The following is a 19,152-nucleotide window of genomic DNA, read 5'->3' as shown; positions in this document are numbered from 1 at the left end:
TCAGGTAGGCATGTGATCATGCAATGTTGTTACAATGGTTTATGAAGATCCACTGATGCATTGGTCTATTAGTTTATAAGCATTTGCTGCCTTCTTCAAAATCTTGTCTTTTGTACTTACACATCACCATCACCAAGTCACAAGGAATTATCTTAAAAGCTCAGAATGCTTCAGGAGTTTTCAGGAGTTGTGCCCATAAATTCTTTACACTGGACACCACAAAAAACCTTTACTTTGAAGAGTGAAGCCTGGGGGAAAGGCAGCCTCTGCCATTGTTCCTTTCGCATGGTCGTGGATTGTAAATAAAACACCTCGCAGGACGACTGATGTCGCGGGTCACATAGAAACATTGTTGGTTGGTTCACTAATACTGCTTCACGAGGAGCCAAACCAAAAGACTAACATGACTAAAAGCAGAATAACACTCCAGATCTGCCTCTCTGTCTCCACTGTCAATGTCATTCGTGCATCTCTATCCATGCCACTATTGATTGGCGTACCTTGATTGCCCTACTGATAATTTAATTGAATCAATCAACCAATAAAATATCAATTTTCAAACAAATTGGTTTCTTATTAGTCTCGGTGCAGTGGAGAACTCGGGTTTTTACAAAATGGCATCTTTGTATTATTGAGGTTGGTTCAGTAAGAGGTTCGGTGTGATACCAGAGTCATTCAAATAAATAGACTCTGGTGATACTAACATAATTTCAGACCTGGTTGGATGACATTTTCTTTTCTTTAAAGTAAATGTGCACTGCTACTGGTATCTTGAGTAGAAGTGCACTGCTACCGGTGTCTTGAGTAGAAGTGCACTGCTACCGGTATCTTGAGTAGAAGTGCACTGCTACTGGTATCTTGAGTAGAAGTGCACTGCTACCGATATCTTGAGTAGAAGTGCACTGCTACCGATATCTTGAGTAGAAGTGCACTGCTACCGATATCTTGAGTAGAAGTGCACTGCTACCGATATCTTGAGTAGAAGTGCACTGCTACTGGTATCTTGAGTAGAAGTGCACTGCTACCGGTATCTTGAGTAGAAGTGCACTGCTACCGGTATCTTGAGTAGAAGTGCACTGCTACTGGTATCTTGAGTAGAAGTGCACTGCTACCGATATCTTGAGTAGAAGTGCACTGCTACCGATATCTTGAGTAGAAGTGCACTGCTACCGATATCTTGAGTAGAAGTGCACTGCTACTGGTATCTTGAGTAGAAGTGCACTGCTACCGGTATCTTGAGTAGAAGTGCACTGCTACCGGTATCTTGAGTAGAAGTGCACTGCTACTGGTATCTTGAGTAGAAGTGCACTGCTACCGGTATCTTGAGTAGAAGTGCACTGCTACCGGTGTCTTGAGTAGAAGTGCACTGCTACTGGTATCTTGAGTAGAAGTGCACTGCTACCCGTATCTTGAGTAGAAGTGCACTGCTACCGGTATCTTGAGTAGAAGTGCACTGCTACCGGTATCTTGAGTAGAAGTGCACTGCTACCGGTATCTTGAGTAGAAGTGCACTGCTACCGGTATCTTGAGTAGAAGTGCACTGCTACCGGTGTCTTGAGTAGAAGTGCACTGCTACTGGTATCTTGAGTAGAAGTGCACTGCTACCGGTATCTTGAGTAGAAGTGCACTGCTACCGGTATCTTGAGTAGAAGTGCACTGCTACCGGTATCTTGAGTAGAAGTGCACTGCTACTGGTATCTTGAGTAGAAGTGCACTGCTACCGGTATCTTGAGTAGAAGTGCACTGCTACCGGTGTCTTGAGCAGAAGTGCACTGCATTAAAATGCATCACCAACATCATCAGTCCCAAAACTTTTTTGACTTTGAAAATTTTTCAAAATTTTGAACCGACTGAATGACGAAAAAATATTTTTGGTCGTGTTACCGGGGTTCCACTGTATTGTGACCACTTGCTCAATCTGGGGAGACAAATCCCAGGGTTAGTTCAACTCAGCGTTATGCCCACAACTGCCGATGAGCAACCAGAGCCAGTACTTTTATACGCCATTCGAAATATCATCCAAAGCCTCCTGAAATGGTTTCCTATGCCGAGTGTCCCAGCCTGTGATCTATAGCAGAATGTCATTCAGGTCATTGGCGAAGCATTCCATTTTCTGCCTGACTGACCATCACCGGGCAATGGGGAATGGTCGGGCGGACTATAAAGCAGAACAATAATGTCTGGCCGACCAATAGCACTACAAGGAGCATAAATCATATTTTCCAGTAAATGAGTGGAAACTACTACGTGATTGATAGTGACTTGCTCGAGACAGATAAGACACCAGTGTTTCATACCGTTGTCATGGAAACACGATCATGGGATGAACGCGCCATTTTTAAGGAATAGGAGCCCCAGAAATGCACGGGTGAAAAACTCATCTTGATTACGGGGATTTTGTCGTGTGCTTTAGGAGCTGAAGTGAGGAATCAACAACTCATTGCAATCTAATCACAAAAGGAGCCAATAAGATCCCTGGAATCTCTCATGCGATGGATGGACGATCTCATAAGCCAGCGACCCGATTACTGATCGAAAAAGCGGATAGTTTTTTTTTCATCAGAGAGAACATCACTGAGAAGTAGTTAACGCATCCATGTCATGCCTTGCCGTCGAGCTCATGCATTTGTCTCTAATAACGATTGAGTTTCTGAGCCTTAGAGCATCCATAGTACGTCTATTTTGCAACTAGGTCAGCCAAAACAGATGGTGAGAAATTACACCATGCGTTAGCAATAGCAAAAACAAAGATAGAATCCGAGCCTCTTTGGCGGTGGAAACGGCAGCCAGCAAACACCGTCATGGAAGCAGGTCTTTATTCTAAATCTTCTCAACGATACAACAAGAGAAATCACTTAAGTCTTGCTGAGCGGTTCAAACGGCGGTAAACTCATCAAATATTAAACCACATAATCCTCTGTTCATGAAATATCCACAACAAGCAAAATGCCGCTAACTCGCAGCTCTAGTCTAATCTAAAATTGAGGGGCCCCGAGGGACTGAATAAGAGACTCGCATTTAACCATGACTAGCAACGTTATCCAAAGCAAATAATTTAGTTTTGTCGTAAATCAGTTCCATTGGTGAATCTCGCGGGATGGAGAGATGACATTGATGGGGTCCACGGATATCTCTGATTACCCGGGTTAGGAAATCGGAATCGTTCAATTGACTCTTTGTAGGGGCCACCAATGACTTGACGAGCAAAACTTGTGTGGTTAAATTACCGTACGTACAAGGTGCTACTCGAAGCTTTGGATGCCTAAAAGGCCTCTCACATAAGAATATTTAAAAAATGCAATATTGCAGTTCCATCCAGCGATACCTCTTTTTAGTTTCCTTGCATAAAGACACAGCGCTAAAGAGTCGCCACATTGACTGAATTTGCTCATATAACATAGTTCCTCAACATAGTAGACCATTAATGAAGACGCCGCACAGGCCAAATCTTCGGAGACACCATTAATAAAGATACTATCGCCTGTCATCGCTGTCCCATGGGGAGTAATGCTCTACAGCACTTGCCCACCAGCCGGCTGGGGACAATGAATGTCAATACCTCATATAGGTTCATTACCCGGCCATTCGTTAATGAGATCGCCTGTGCGGTGAGATATCCGATAACCGATATCCCCCCTTACATTAGAAAGGAACCACAGCGGTAAATCTATTCGCGATCGTTCCACATATTAATGGGCGAGACATTGTTCCAGTACGAGGGCGACAGTGGTGTCCATCTAGATCTCACTCGTAACGCCACGGAGTTGCATCATTTTGCTGACGAATCTGAATCGCCGAAGCAAACGTAACTGTTACTATTTCGCTGCTCTTGGGGGAAGACACCACAGCTTGCGTCGACATGTTTTCTACTGTTCCTACACCCTACTTGTCTACGTCTTTTCCTCTGGTGGAAATGGTGAGATAGTAACAGCACAAAAGCAAGATATACATTGCATCATTCAACTTGTGGCTTTGCGACAAACTCCAGGAAAATGATTCCCAATGTAATTCCCAATCACCGTCCTTATTACACTTCATCTTGCGTCTCATTCACTAGCGTGCAAACGATTGAGTGGTGTATCTCTTACCAGAATACTATCTTAACACCTACCGCGCCGTAGTAAGATTCACAGCCAAAAGAAAAATATTCACAGCGGTGATATTCAACTCAGCTGCTGCACACTTAATAATTCAAGGAACACGGAAGGCAAATTAGCGGTGTCAGATTTGTCTCTCCAGGGAGGTATATCTTATGTTCGACACAGATGGTAAGACATCGGGTATTAACCCGAAAACACTGGGAATGCTTCGGATATTACAATTGGTCAACACACACTTTTTCGTCCAGAGTAAACCCATGTCACATGATCAAACAGACAGTTAACCGCAACCATCAAAGACGTGGTATATGATGACAAAGGGTGGATTTGGAGGACAAGGTTGGTTACCATAGAGACTTGACATTGACACGAACCATCGTCAGTTTCAGGTTAACTCCTTGGAATGTGCAGACAGGTATTATCTGTAACGAAGTTTCTCAAAGATTCCTTGAGTCCTTTCCAGTTGCAGAGAGGAATGAAATGGAGATAAGAAGAGTAAGGCGAGAGAGTTCTGATCGTAGTTAGTTCATGACAGGTCAGAAACAATCATAAATAACAATGATAGAGTTCAAAAACGCTCTATATCCTCAGTCTTCAAGTGACACCGGCACACGGTTTAGAGAATGCCAAGTGTTCATGTTACACCATATCCAAGGCAACATGGTCATTGCATCAATACCACCCTGCTTTGTGTCTATTGATGTGCGGTATGCAATCATCCATCAACACTTCCTCAGTAACAGCAGCTGGTTGGTACACCAGTGTGGCACTTTCTGCCTCCTTGATTAGCCCAGAGTCTTTGTATAGAAAGACTCTGATTAGCCTTAATTACATTCCCTAGAATTGGCCGAAACCGTACTTACACGGAAATGTGATTGAATCATGATCGTCCTCGGGGTACGCTCATTAGGCTCAGCAGCAATTGGGTGATAATTGTGTCACGAAAACACGACGCTACCAGGAAGACAAAAATGTCAAGCTTCCTGTTGCCATGGATACCACGAAATTTTGAAATCTCATCAAGTGAGGACTAAAAGGCTTATTCCTGTTGCCCGGTGATGGCATGTTGAAGTAGCGTGAGGCCAGTCATCAAGCACGGTCACGACACCAGTACATGTCTTATCAAGCCTCATTAAGAGGAGACCTGGCCTTGGAATTTCCAGCTGAGGTTAGAAGCAACCTAGACCACTACATCATCTTGGGGTTTGGCCTTTTGCTGTGAGTTTTAGCTAAAGGCTTACAGGGTCAGCCTTCGCCATAGTCTGTGCAAGCTGAAAGTCTAAACTTCACTCGGTCCAGAAGCGTTTTCTATAAATTGTATAGCATTTTAAGATGATTCTGTATTTTTGTCCAAAACTGGTTTTGCTGCAATATCTCGATTCGAACAAAGTTAGCGACCTTAAACAAGCTGTTTTGCCTAAACATGAAAAAACTTTTTAACCAGATTACGGCTCTGTAGTGAACAAATTGTTATTTTCAATAATTACAACGATAACTAACGTACTTGTAGCCGTAAAGCAGTCGCAGTAGTATTAACAAAACACTCCTTAAAATAAATGCAAATGGTTGGTATATATTCAGCCGCACTTTTCCAGAAGTTGATAAAATGTTAGGCAACATAACATCAATTATCCACGTAATGAAGCAATGCCTTGATTTCAGGCAAAAGCCACAGATACATCCTTATCATTATTGATAGGATTTCTCAGTTTGCTAACACAGTGCAAAGGCAGTCATCAAAGTCAACTGGAAGCTCCTCTATCCTCTCTCTCCATGGTAACTCGTTGTCACATAACCTTGATGAGGGCTGCGCTAAGACAAGATGATAGAACATTAAAGGGATCACACACTATAATAACTCTGAGATAGTGTCTCGGTAATGTTCATTACAGACACATTCTATCACCATCGATGCTTCACTCGGCTCAATTGGCAGTACAATACCAGTCATATACACGAGTAGGAGGCTTTTCCGCCTTCTTAATGATTTCTCTTACTTTTCTTGATTTATCCGACATAAGTCCGACTTTCCCTGAAAGGTCGAACTTCTAACCCTACTCAACAAGGCCTTTGATTTTTATTGCCCTATGTCGATCAGTTTGAGAGCCATGTTGAGTTTGTTCGAGATGACCACGAGCTATGATGCAGACTATTAATGCTCTGAAACAATCAATCAATTAACCAAAGCCCGATCTTGTAGTCTGAAAAGGCTGAAAATGTAGACTGAACTCATAATTGCATGGGCTGTCGTTCTGACAACGTTCTTTGCAGAGATAGTTTGTTCAGTGCCTTGAGGCCTTTGTGTAATGTCACACAGAACTACAGCAGGCAGAATCCAATAAATGTAGGCCCAGACAATATCATGTTTACATATATATGGGCCCTAGATCTTGTCTTGTTTACTGAGTGAGGAGGTTTCTTTATCATATTCAGACAAAATGGCAGCTTGCTGAGATGGGAGGAAGAACAAATGGCAATATCCAGTTTGTTCACAAATCTTTGCTTTTTTCACCAGGTTGTTGAAGATTATTTCATGTTCAATGTTCAACACAATGTTGAAAAAGTCATTTTGTATCGTTTTCTTCGTTGCCTTCTTCTTTCAATCCACATCTGAGCTTTGCTTTTCCTGCCGATGATGATAAACATACGGATCCAGATATTCTATCAAAAGATTCGACACTGAGAGAAAGATCTGTGCTTCGAATTTAAATCAAATCAACTGAAGTTGTATCCCCACTATTATCGGAAATTTGAGTTAATTCACGATAGATTCTAGTTTCATGAGCCTAGGCAGATGTAGTAGTCTCCAGCCAGCACTGACTTTTACTCAGGTCAAAATAGAAACCACTAGGTTGCGAATAGTGTTGGCAGTGTTTCCTCACTAATTGCCTCGAAGGAGCTTTACAAGAAGCTTTAGGAAGCCTTAGGAGCCATGCACTTCATTACGTAAACTCCTAAGAACACGATTCTCTGATACCAAGACTAAAAGCAACCAAGGAAAACATAGAAATGTACCAACTTTGTGATGGCATCAGTAATCAGTCACTGAGCTGGCTAATACTCTTCAAAGGGGTTAAGCAAATGTTGGGTTACCATGGAGAAGTGACCAAGACATGCTGGCAGCAATTTCCGGGGACCGGTAAGAAGTGGCCGCACTTGTCAATCAGTGAAGGCAGCCATTTTGAATTAGGACGACACTCGAGGGTGTAGTTTAATCAAGGGTATACCGTCAGTGAATTATCCACACAGCTAATGTCTGACAAGATGTCCACACACTAATATTTGTTCACATTTCTTGTAGCAGGCGTCTTTCAATAAGAAGTGTTGGAAAAGCAACAGGTCCAAGAGAAACCAAGAGTTTTCTGTTAAATGCACACCAGACATGATCCGTGCTTTGGGAAGAAATGTTCAGGTGAGGTCATGACGAGAAGTCATGTTCGTGGTCCACGCATTGAGGATACCGAGCGTGCTTGTGTCATTCCATCGTACCTTTCCCGAAAGAGAAGAAGCTGTTTGTTTTACCCTACGCTTACTTCTTCTTCCATTTTTCTCCTCATGTTTCAGGTGTCTAATGGACAATACACGATTCTCCCATGCCAATTACGCCTGCCCAAACATTGACAACCCTCATTCAACTCGATTATTACTAATTCCTTTTGAATCAATATTGTACGACAGAATGATGTCTGATTCTGCATCGCTCAGCCTCATTAAATTTTCCCCAGATCAGAAATTGAGTTGCCACTGTAATAACAGCGACGTCACGTGACTGCCATGTGATTTATGTGACTGCCGTAAAAACCATTTGTCAATTGCGCCAGTTGTATGCGAGAGCGTATTCGACTGAAAATAAAGAAATTGAAATTTTGTGTTCAGCAACAATTAATCACAACTGGGAGCTTCATTAGGGAAATGTGGAATGCATAAAAATGTAATCCGCCACTAATGTTCTGATTAGACATTTTTTACTTTCAAATGGGTTTCTTTGAGTGCTTTTGTGACAGCATGATTGTGAAGAACATCACATACTGTTATGTTCAGGTGGTGGTTCAGTCCTTTCTCAGGATAGGTGTATCGCTCGTATTTTATTTACAGCGATAGACTAGACTTTGATGCTGTTGATATAAGTCCTCCAAATATTATGGAGTAAAGAGTCGGTGCATGTCAACAATATCCATAACATGGTAGCAGAGCACAGTCAGTTTGTGTGTGATGTTAATGTTATGTTTGTCATCATGATCGTAGAATTACTACCGGATTTCGAATTTTCTCGTAGGACTTAAGGACAACAATTTTTGATCAGATATGGGCTAGATGAGCTTGAAATATCAGTTGTCTTTCAGATAATAGTTCATAGTCCCATATGCAACAAATCAAAATGCTAAGACCCACATGGAGACTAGCTTTCCGAATAATCCCCAATCACTTTCACAGCCAATCACCTTCTCATTACCAGTAAACCCCACCACTTTATGCAGAGCTGCGTGCTGTCATTTTTTCTCTCTGCTAATGGCGGTGGTGAAAAGAGCTGTTATCGATTGGTCAGGCCATCTGTCTGTGTGTCTACTGCCAACTAATCTTTGCTCCAGTACTTGATGGTCGAATCATTAGGGTACAACGCGATACGTATTGATCATCGGGTAAGGGGTGCTTAAACTTACATCAAACCGTTACTCCCGAGAGCTTTAGAGTTTCTGTCGATTAATACACGTATGTTAAATGGAAATATAGTAGCAGTAGCAAGTAGCATGGGGTCAAATAAGTCTCTTGGCCGAACAAGCAACGTATTTGAGACCCAGGGCTCTTAATTTATCGCCCTAAGCATGCTTTCGATATCGATAAAATCAAGGATAGACGTATATTTGAACCCAATCGCAAATATTTAGCATGATTCTCTGAAACAAACATGGCCCTGCTGTTCACAGTTTACTTGTGTTTAGCATCTTTCTACACGGCACATGATGAGACAGAGGCACATTCATTCCCCACATGTACAGTCATGGCACAGGAGGTACTAGTACAGCAGGTTACAGGTATGAAAACATAGGGGAAGACTCAACAACCGGTAAGCATAAACCCATAGCACCATTCTGAACCCACACTGGACCTTGCAGCGGATAGATTCCAATGGTTGATAATCTTCTTCTTCTTCTTCTTCTGAATGTTCTCCAGAGATCATAACTCCTCGAGCCCAGTTTGATACACCCGGTCTCAACCCACTATTGAAGTAAAGGATCGCTAGCAAACAATGGATGACGCCATCAACACTTGTTGAATTTCTTTATTCATATTGTATGATCATATTTTGCCAGCTGGCAAAAACTTGCCCTGTAACCATAGTGATATAAGTCTGTATAATACTTGGTATTATTATGACAAGAATCTGATTCTCTTGTAAACACTAGTTATCTGACAGAAAGTACAGCGGACAGGAAACAGAGCATCGATAATTGCAGCGTGCAGTGACAATCTTCATACAAACGATCGGGTTTCATACAAGTCACGGATGTCTTCAACGCAACCAGTTGCCAACCGAGGAAAGGAACGTGTTCTATATCACTTTCTTGGCTAACTAACTTCTATCATATATTCTCTTGTGCAAACATTTAAGCCAGGATATTGAAGACTATGTCTTGGTACGCTAGAGGTTTTAGTTCTGCACTATGAATGAGGTATCTATCCGACCTGCATGTGAAACCTGAAACATGTACCTACCCTTTTGTGGTTCTCCCTGGATATTCTGCACGCATCACTTATTCTTGATGATACAATAAGCATTTCAATTGAATTCCAGGAAGGTATCCAAGTGGCATTTCTTGAAAATTAAGTTAGTGAAATATTTGATAGCTTAGTAGCTATATTCAAGTCTGAGGTTGACATCGCTAATAAGTTCGTGCGAAGCATCACAAATGACTGTACCAATGCATTCTCCATTGCACTCTCATTCTAAAGGTTAAACCAATGAGAGTTCCCCTCCGGTCATAAGGTAAATGTGTCTGCTGATCACTTAATAGCTATGGCCTACCCAGGTTGGTAGTGAAGAGCTATGCACTACCATCACCTCTTGGTTATTGATGTATAACAGACTTCACCTGCTTCAAGCAAGAAATTAACATCAAAGAATGTAACGCTAACTGGACCATGAACATTGGAAACACATTATACAGTACTACGTATAATTAAACCATACTACATAGTAACCCACTTCATCAGCAGTATATCAACCAATATGAATAGGAAAAGCCATTTGAAGTAAGAAGGTATATGTAAGCCCTAAATCAGAGATGCTGTATCTTTCGAGTTCTTATCTTACTCTACTCGCCTTGAGGTGTATCTTCATGGGATCATTTGTGACGGTCATTTAAACCCAGCCTGACAATCTCACAACGATGACAATGATGATTAAATGGAAGCATCTCTTATCATCCATGTTCTGTGTGGGCCCCCATCGCTTCTGTATCTAAGATACTTAATAGATATAATTCACATCTTCATGCGATTTACTGATGTTGCATGTAGCTTTAAACACCACCCAGCGACTCATGATACGATGAAGAAGGATAAGCGCCAGTGTATTGTTAGACAGAATTCCATGATCGACAATATATGATAACGTAGCTATCGTACTGTTGCTAGTCAACACCGAGAAGAAAGCAACAATGACAAGGACTGAATAGATAAATGAAGTCCTCCTATCTTCCAAGTATCGAAGATACAGTCACTTACACTTTCATGGGGTTGCAAGGTTTCATTACCTGTAACTGTAAACCTTCACGCCACGGCAAAAGTGGCCGTTGCGACCTCGGGTGACTATTGTACGCAATCGAATGCCACCTAATCAAACAGTTCCTCAATACACGCATGGTTTTAAAACTAGCAAAGCGGGAAATTGTTTAGCATCTTTAAAACTCGAAAAATAGCTGCGTGCTCCTATCATCATCAGAGGGTGTCATGTTCATCTCCTGATTATGTATCTTATGAATTCACTTTGCTAGTATGATTGTAATTTGGCAAATTTCAAAGGGCACTTTGAAACTGAATATAGTACAGATGGCACACAAGGAGGATACCGCGGTGACGTCACATCACGTGATCCCGACCCATATTACTGATCGCTATGGCCAATCAGATTCAGTCTACTGACAGCAGCAGCACTGAACACATCTCCACGTCTCACTGTCTGGTGCGCTCCTGTACACAAAAACACCAATAGACATGAGATATTGCAATACCAAGTATGGATTCTTCCTGTGTAAAATAATATTTACAGAGCAGATTAATTTCCACGAATAAAAAAGACGTTTGGCGTGGCCAAAGTGCGGAAATAATGTCTCCGCTAAAATACACTACGAAATACACTAGGCAATGCACTACGCAATATACAGTAGAGATGCAGTTGAGTTTGTTATTGTTTTGACTTAGAAGCCCGCCCATATCATAATATCTTCATGTATTCATGAATTATAAACTCATTTCTGTCCCATACAACTCTAAGAACAGTCAATTTCTCCTTAAATCATCACCGAAACGGCGATATCCGCAGGAAGATTTCGTTCTAGTGTCCGAAAATGCATGTTCTTACAGGGGCGCTAACTCGACAAATAGAGGGGATCTATGGGGATCTATGCGAGTTTTAGGTCTTACAGGTCTCGAACTTGTAAAATCTGTAAACATGCCTCCAAATCCCATTATGATAAGGAAGAGATTGCCCCATATCTGGGAGACTGTTTTAAACCATCGCTAATTTTGGAAGATCGGTGCCCGGCTATTTGGTTTAAAAAACCCTATTTTTCCCCATCAAAACAGCACTTTTCATTATTCAAATGATAGCTAATTGTCTGAAGACTTATTTCATAGCAGAAAAGTACCAATAACTCTGATTTGATGCGAAAAATCTAACTTTTTTGATGACTTGATTTTCCCTTGGCCGTGGATCGAGTTTGTTTACAATATGCAGCGCCATCTTGGAAAAGCCGTGACGTCACCGCGGTATCCTCCTTGGATGGCACAAAAGATGTCATTCTGTCAAGCCTGTACGTGAAATTAATAACTGAAAACTACGTTGACCTACAGCAATGGCTTCATGGCATAGTGGATAAGTCGGTGAGGCTCAAGTGGCGAGGATTCCGTGTTCGAACCCGCTCGAGGAATATTTTTCATTTTTTCTTGGCCGTTAGGGTTTTTATGCATGCATGTCAGCTTTAAATACAATTCCCCTATCTTCACCAGATCGTTGGGTATTGTAGCCTGTTGCTCGAAGCGATTCTATTTTAGGCGACAGCTCTGTTGTTGTGTGTTCGCTAATGTCGTTATTAATCGCTAAATGTGATTGATTATTGATGCGCAATCTGATCAATGGGGCAAGGTCATCCTTTAAAAGCCATACTGCATTGACATCCTTTGTTGTATTGCGATACCGTTACTACACATTACAATATGGTGATGTTATTCATTTGACATCGATTGGATGGATATCAACATCATTACCAAACGATGTCAGACAACAACAACGTTACCAAACGATGTCAGCTCGATATCATTCTAGCACGATGTCAGACAGACATTTTCTTTGGTTTCTCCGGGTGTGGCCAAGCCAGTTCCACTTCCTCAGAAACACCTACAGTTCTACAGCATTAGCGATGGCCACTTGATATCAAACGGATGTCTATTAGGCATCAATCTGACAAATTAACTAATTGAGATCGGCGTATTATTTAATTCTTCGGCAGAAAGTTGGGTTTAATGGGCAAGATCCATACACCAGGCTGAAGTATCGTGTAAGACGCTTGGCCTAGCAGTTGGCTCCAGTCCTTCAAATTACTCAGAAATAGTGTCTCCTGGAGCTACCTCGGTCAACGATGTTGCTAAATGGAGATTGTGAATGTAGGTTGGTGCTTTCCTTGCCTTGTTATCACAATGCACCCTGTATCGTCATCGACACCTTATCTATTCACTGCTGTTGGTACCATCGGCATACCGTGAATTCCTTCATGTTTGTTCTCTAAACAAAACAACCGCACACCTTTCTCGTCGTGATACAAAAGTATCTAGCGGTACTGATGAATTATAGTTCTTTTTGCTATCAAGATGAAAACATTTATACCAGAATATCAGCAACGATAGTAAAATACTAATCTCTTGTGAACACCCGAACCCATGCAGTAAGCCAGCGCCGTCCACTGCCGATGATCTATTTTTATCTTCCCATTCGCATTGATTACCACAAAAGGATGATCCAAAAACCCATTCATCATCCCAGCTATCATGGACTCTGTGTGAAACGGACTATTTTAGACACGAGGTTGGTAATTTAGCTCATCAATCATGTTCGGCACACAGCGGATCACCGCTCCTCAGACAGCAACGCTTGTAATACACCAATCACAGTCTCAAATATTGCAGATTAGCGCACTGCTTTATTGTGTGTTCTGTGGAAGAGGCGATGTAGGGTCGTCTCTATCTCAGTCTGTACCTGGCTTCAACGATATTCAAAGGAGTAAGTTTAGATCGAACATCTGAACGCCAGTAGGTTAATATCAAGTCATTGTGTATGACATGAAGACAACTAGTTACTCAGCACCACAGTTCGGACTAAGCAGGCTTGTTCCGATTTCAATGACTTGTCCATGTCAATTCGTCAAATATCAACATCACATTAGTAATAATGGTTACACAATGTACTGAAGTCGAAAAGCATCCCAATGAAGGAAGAACTTTGGGAGCATTTGTCACTTCCAACGAGTCTATCCTTGTAGTCGTTCCTCCATTCCAGCACAACAATACTCCTTGGCAACACAAACTAGAACTCAATCCTTGAGAGTTCAATACGTGGAAAAGAACCTCAATGCCAATGCCAGACACGACAACATGTCAAGCGAAAACCCTTCAAGATATCGTTATCGTTCAGACTAAAATGTCCAATAATTTGAGACGTCTATTCTACCATGAAGTCTCGTGAGGCACATACATCCATTGAAATTTCAACATTTTTCAATATTTCCAATTTTGTCGAGCACAGCGTGACTTTGTGCTTCAGTTGACCAATAGTGCGATTAGTTCGATTAACGATTAAATTTCAATATCTTGCAGATGTTTTTGAACTTTGTCTGGCGCAATGTGAGTACGATCTCGTTAACTGCATGATGAAGCAACTGGTTATTTTCACTGTGGCGGGGAATGCTATGGTAGATCTGAGATTTGGTTTTATACTCCATCCCTGGAGAGCCATTGTTTGAATTCACAAATACCAGATATGAATTTCAAGTAATCCACTCCATAGTCTGGCATCATTTATTCATGTTTGATAAGTGCTATACATTGGTATTGTGTATTTCTACAAAGATTCTTTACATTATATCGTAAATCTCATTTTGCTGATCCCCAGCCACAACTCTGTCAATTTCCCCAGCGGCCTTGAGTGGGTAGATACTGCTAAATGCTAATGCAGTGAAAAACCAATGGGATGCACAAAAACAGCGCCTCTCTAAACCAAGCTTTTGGATTGCTTACAAGCATCAATTTTATTGTCAACTGATTTGGTACCAAGCATCACTGCAACAACGTGAGCGCGAGTTCCCAAAATCCTTGAGGGGTAAAAGCCTCAGACCTGGCCATAGCTGGCTTAATGTAACCGCTACACCCACTCTGCATCACTGCTTAAACATACCTAATCACCTACACTGTGTCGAAAATAACTTGACATTTCAATGTCTCACATCGGCGTCGAATCAATTTTTTTCGCTGACGAAATGCCTCGGGATTGCAATGTGTTATTTGATTAAAGTCAATTAGCTAAGCTGAAAAAAATTGATTTTGGAATGACATTGGGATTTCTTCTCTAACCCGATGATGCTCAATATTCTCAGGGAGGCCATGTGACAATTTAGTTTAAAGTTTTGCCTCACTTCACGATGAATTTATATGATGTCATTACCATGTCACTGCACAGAATCTAAAGGAGCCAAAACCTGCATCAAAAGATTGGTCGGCAAGGGTTGATCTAAGCTAAAGCAAGAGCTGCAACCTGCCAGGCTTTCGCCGATCATGGAAATCATAGAGTTCGGGTACAGAGAGCATCACTTACACACATTCTTAACAAGTATTCTCCTTTGATAGAACCCTTTAGAGTAATACTCGGGGGAGTACAGGCCATACTCTTTTACCAACAGGGAAATCACCAGAACCGACCAATCTATCACAGCGGTACGGTCGTTTGCCAACATGAATTACACAACAGTGACCAAAGTCATTTTTCATCCAGCCAGACTTTCTAATTGTCTTGGCGATAGATAAGACCCGATGGCATCTTAGCGATTTATTATCCCGTGGAGACAATATAACTAGTTCAGTGTTCATGTCAGCCTTTACGAATCGGGCTGTTGACATGATATATCGCAGGGCAACGGCACCAGACAACACATGGAAAAAAAATTCTAAGTCAAAAAAATTATTTTACTGTTTTTTTTGTTTTCTGCTCAAAATGAACCAACATCATCAGTCCCAAAACTTTCTTGACTTTGAAAACTTTTCAAAATTTTGACTTTTTGACTTTTATGAATCAACATCATCAGTCCTTCATATTCGGTGTTGGGTGTGGCAAACTAACTTTGAGTCAGCGTTGATTTGGTTTCAATGTTATTTTAAACACTATTTTGTACAGTGAAGTAACATTTAACTGATGGAAAATGTATCAGTCTGGCAAAAGAGAACCTCTGATTCCAACCAATGCAGTCAATCTTAAGTAAAAGTCAATGATCTGCTTTAAATTACAAATCAAAAAGCAAACTTCCCATTTAGTGATAATGGCAAAAAGTAGCAATACCAAACGACACTGATATTGCTATCGATTCTCAGCTGTCACAAAAAGGTAACTACATCGCCACTGGACATGCTGGCATTGAACATGACAGGCTAAGTCATCTTCTTCTTTCCCGCCGTACTCAAGTGTTCCCGCATTCTTGGCCTCATCAATTCTGCTATAAATACCTGTACAGTGACGAGCACCACGACAGCATAATCAATAACGTGCAATGATTATCAAAATTGAATCTAGAAATGTAAGGTGTCGGCGCTGGTAATTGCTTTATCACAATGACCCTAAACGATGAAGTAGTCGTTCATCCAAGCCAAGCAATATCCTCCAGAGGAGTTCAGAAGGGGCAATCAATCCAAAGAGTGGTACAAGACTTCAGGTAAACGTGATGGGAATTAGTATCTTTATTTTTATTCAAGCAATGGGACTTCAGGTAAACATGATGAGAATTAATATTGCTATTATTATACGAGCTGTACATCAAATCTCTTCAAAATACCTCAATGACCCATCCTTGCCACTGATGGCCTAGTATCTCAACAAAGGACAACCTGTACTGCCTTCGAGATAAAAGAATACAGTCTTTACCAAAAATACAACTATTCTGAATGAATGGCACAACTGTCGTTTTTGTGTAAGAAAGGAATGCCAACTCTCCACGTTATCCCTGGCTGACTAGTAATATCTGCTTATGACAGTTACTCGAATGGCCTTTCTTTGTGGCTGATACCCTGCCACAACCATCTGTTCTTTGACCAGGAACGGATATCACCAGTGGTGGCTAAATTGATGAATGATTCGGTCTTATTTGTATTTTGCTGATGGGAATCCAGACTGTTAATATTGACCTGCATAAAGGTACCTCAGTTCGTATGGCCAGGGAAGAGGGAAGCAGAGATGGTAGAGATGCACATTCACCGGCTCAGGACTTCCGACCTTATACTTTCACTTAGAGTACATAGGTGCACTTGGGTACAGATGAGCTAAAATAGCTGCATTATTGAACTAAACAAGTAATGTATAATACAAAGAATAGATTATCCATAATTCCTCCTCAAGATCGATATGTTACATCAACAATGGAGAAAATCATCTCTATTCTTCAATTCAACAGCATAAGCTGCCATCTTTCTTGGGTGTGTATGCTCTCGCCCCTGACCTTTTCGCAACATGTTTTTAAAAAGTGGTCAACACTACTTGTGTAGCAGCTGTTTAACGTCATGATTTGAAAACGCACTTTGACTTTTAAAGACCAAGTGTGTTCTCTTGAATGTACATACTAGCCCGTTGGAAATGCAATACTCTTCTTCATAGGTGATACCAGAGGTTTGAAATATGCCCGAGGCGTTTACTATCTGTTAACAACTGATGAGGCCTTCGGCAAGGATGATACTTGCATATTGCTGCATCAACAGCTCACACATCCTGATGATAAAGGCACCGAGAGTGCTTCGCCCCCGGAGGCTAAGCAAGAGCTGGTGCAATACATTGGGAGACAGAACGAAATTCACCACTGCAATTTACTTTTCAATGGCACAGCTTTATCACTAGCAGTGCATAGCATCAACGGAGACGGTGACACAGAACCTAACTGCCGTTGCATGATATTGATTTGTGTAACGAGTCAAGCTTTGATTTGATCTTCTAATCACACTTGGGGAAGCAGTAATGTAATGGTTTTTTTATTTCCGCTCAACGCGCATTGAAATTCGAATAGCTACAAGTCGAAATTAAACCTCATTAACGCCTTGTTAATAAGCAACAGTCATTAGATCTTAATAGACTCATCTTAATCTCCTCATTAGGGGTGAGTGTTGTAAGTTAATTGGGTGTTCAGTCTATTTTTATTCTTCTCTTCGGCTTTCTCAGACAGTTATGCATATGACTGTAGCAGAATTTATGCTGTCGTTTTTGCCAGTATGCACTCCCATTGTCCCTCATCTCACCTCACCTCATCAGACCAATCATCAATATGATCCACGCAAAACATAACTAAAAAGCCAAAACAAAAAAACATAGTTCATTATTTCTCCGAAGACCTTCCTCTGCAACTAGTGTTCAGAATAACTGATACCAATGTGCTAATACCTGAAAAAGGAGCCAACGATAATTGAGTGCAACATGCGTGTTGACGATGTCGTGCTCCTAATGAAGACAACCTTGTCAGGTTGGCTAAGACATCTCTCCCATCTCCTCATGTCATCTCTCCCATCGCCAGGATGATGGCAGCCTCACCGAGATCCCGTGATCGAATTAGCTGCCAAGCTTGCCTGATTGCATCCTCGTATCTAGACATGGCCGCGCGTAATTGAAGTTGCTTGGCATGCTGTCGAATGAAGGAGGTGAGCGCTGGGTTGTCTGAGGAAATGACACGTAGCTTTTAGCTAGCTCACACAGGAATAACCAGGCGAAGTTACATGCCTCTGCATGGACCCAAGGCTCTGGAACTTGAGTTGTCAAAGTAGTGTTGTCTGGAAGAAGTGACTGATACACTATTGCTCTGGTCTGGAATGGTAGTAGCTGAGAAGAAGTTATGATATGTCATCTGAACGGATCAAAGCTGGAACGAACGCCTCAGCAAAGACATCTGTCGATATCGCGTCATCTTCCCCATCGGAGATGACAGCCTCACCGTGATCTCGTAATCGAATTAGCTGCCAAGCATGCCTCATTGCGTCCTCGTAACTAGACATGGCTGCACGTAATTGAAGTTGCCTGCTTTGGAGTGGGCGAGTGCTGGGTTGTCTTGGAGAAATGGCAGATATTAGAGAGCCAGGGATCGAGAGGTATCGACTCTTTATTTTGGTTTCAGATTCAGGAAGGTATGCAAACTGAGTTATCGGAGGGCCATTTGCACCCAGGTAACTAGACAAGCATAAAAGGTGTGATTGAAGCGGCTTGCCAGGTAAGAGAATGCTTGTCGCCTTGAAGAAATGATTCAAATTGAGTAGCTTAGTTTAAGAGCAAGACTGTCCAGTGAATTGATTTGAAGCTAAGCCAGGTCATCTACAGGGACAAAATAAGGGTTGACATCATTAATTGTATCTTTAAATCGGCGAAGATTGTAAACAGAACACTAGCGTGCTCTTTACGGAATCTTTCATTGGAACAACACAAAGTACAACTATTTCGCAGTCAATAGTTCCTTATTTTAGTCCATCCTGAGCAATATCGTGTACAAACATAACCAATTGTGGTAATAAGAGTTATTAGTCATGATTCAATCACAATGAGGTTAAC

At 41.5% G+C, this 19,152-nt stretch overlaps 1 protein-coding gene across 1 annotated transcript in view; it reads right to left on the bottom strand.

The window, feature by feature from the left end:
- LOC135495015 (protein unc-80 homolog) overlaps window positions 1-19,152 on the bottom strand; it is a 94,433-nt gene that overhangs the window by 64,031 nt on the left and 11,250 nt on the right. The gene's annotated exons all lie outside the window — the stretch shown is intronic.

The sequence above is a fragment of the Lineus longissimus genome, chromosome 10 (genome assembly GCF_910592395.1).
Source record: "Lineus longissimus chromosome 10, tnLinLong1.2, whole genome shotgun sequence".
Taxonomy (NCBI): domain Eukaryota; kingdom Metazoa; phylum Nemertea; class Pilidiophora; order Heteronemertea; family Lineidae; genus Lineus; species Lineus longissimus.
The sequence above is the reverse complement of the archived record's forward strand: the minus strand, read 5'-3'. Positions and strand labels throughout refer to the sequence as shown.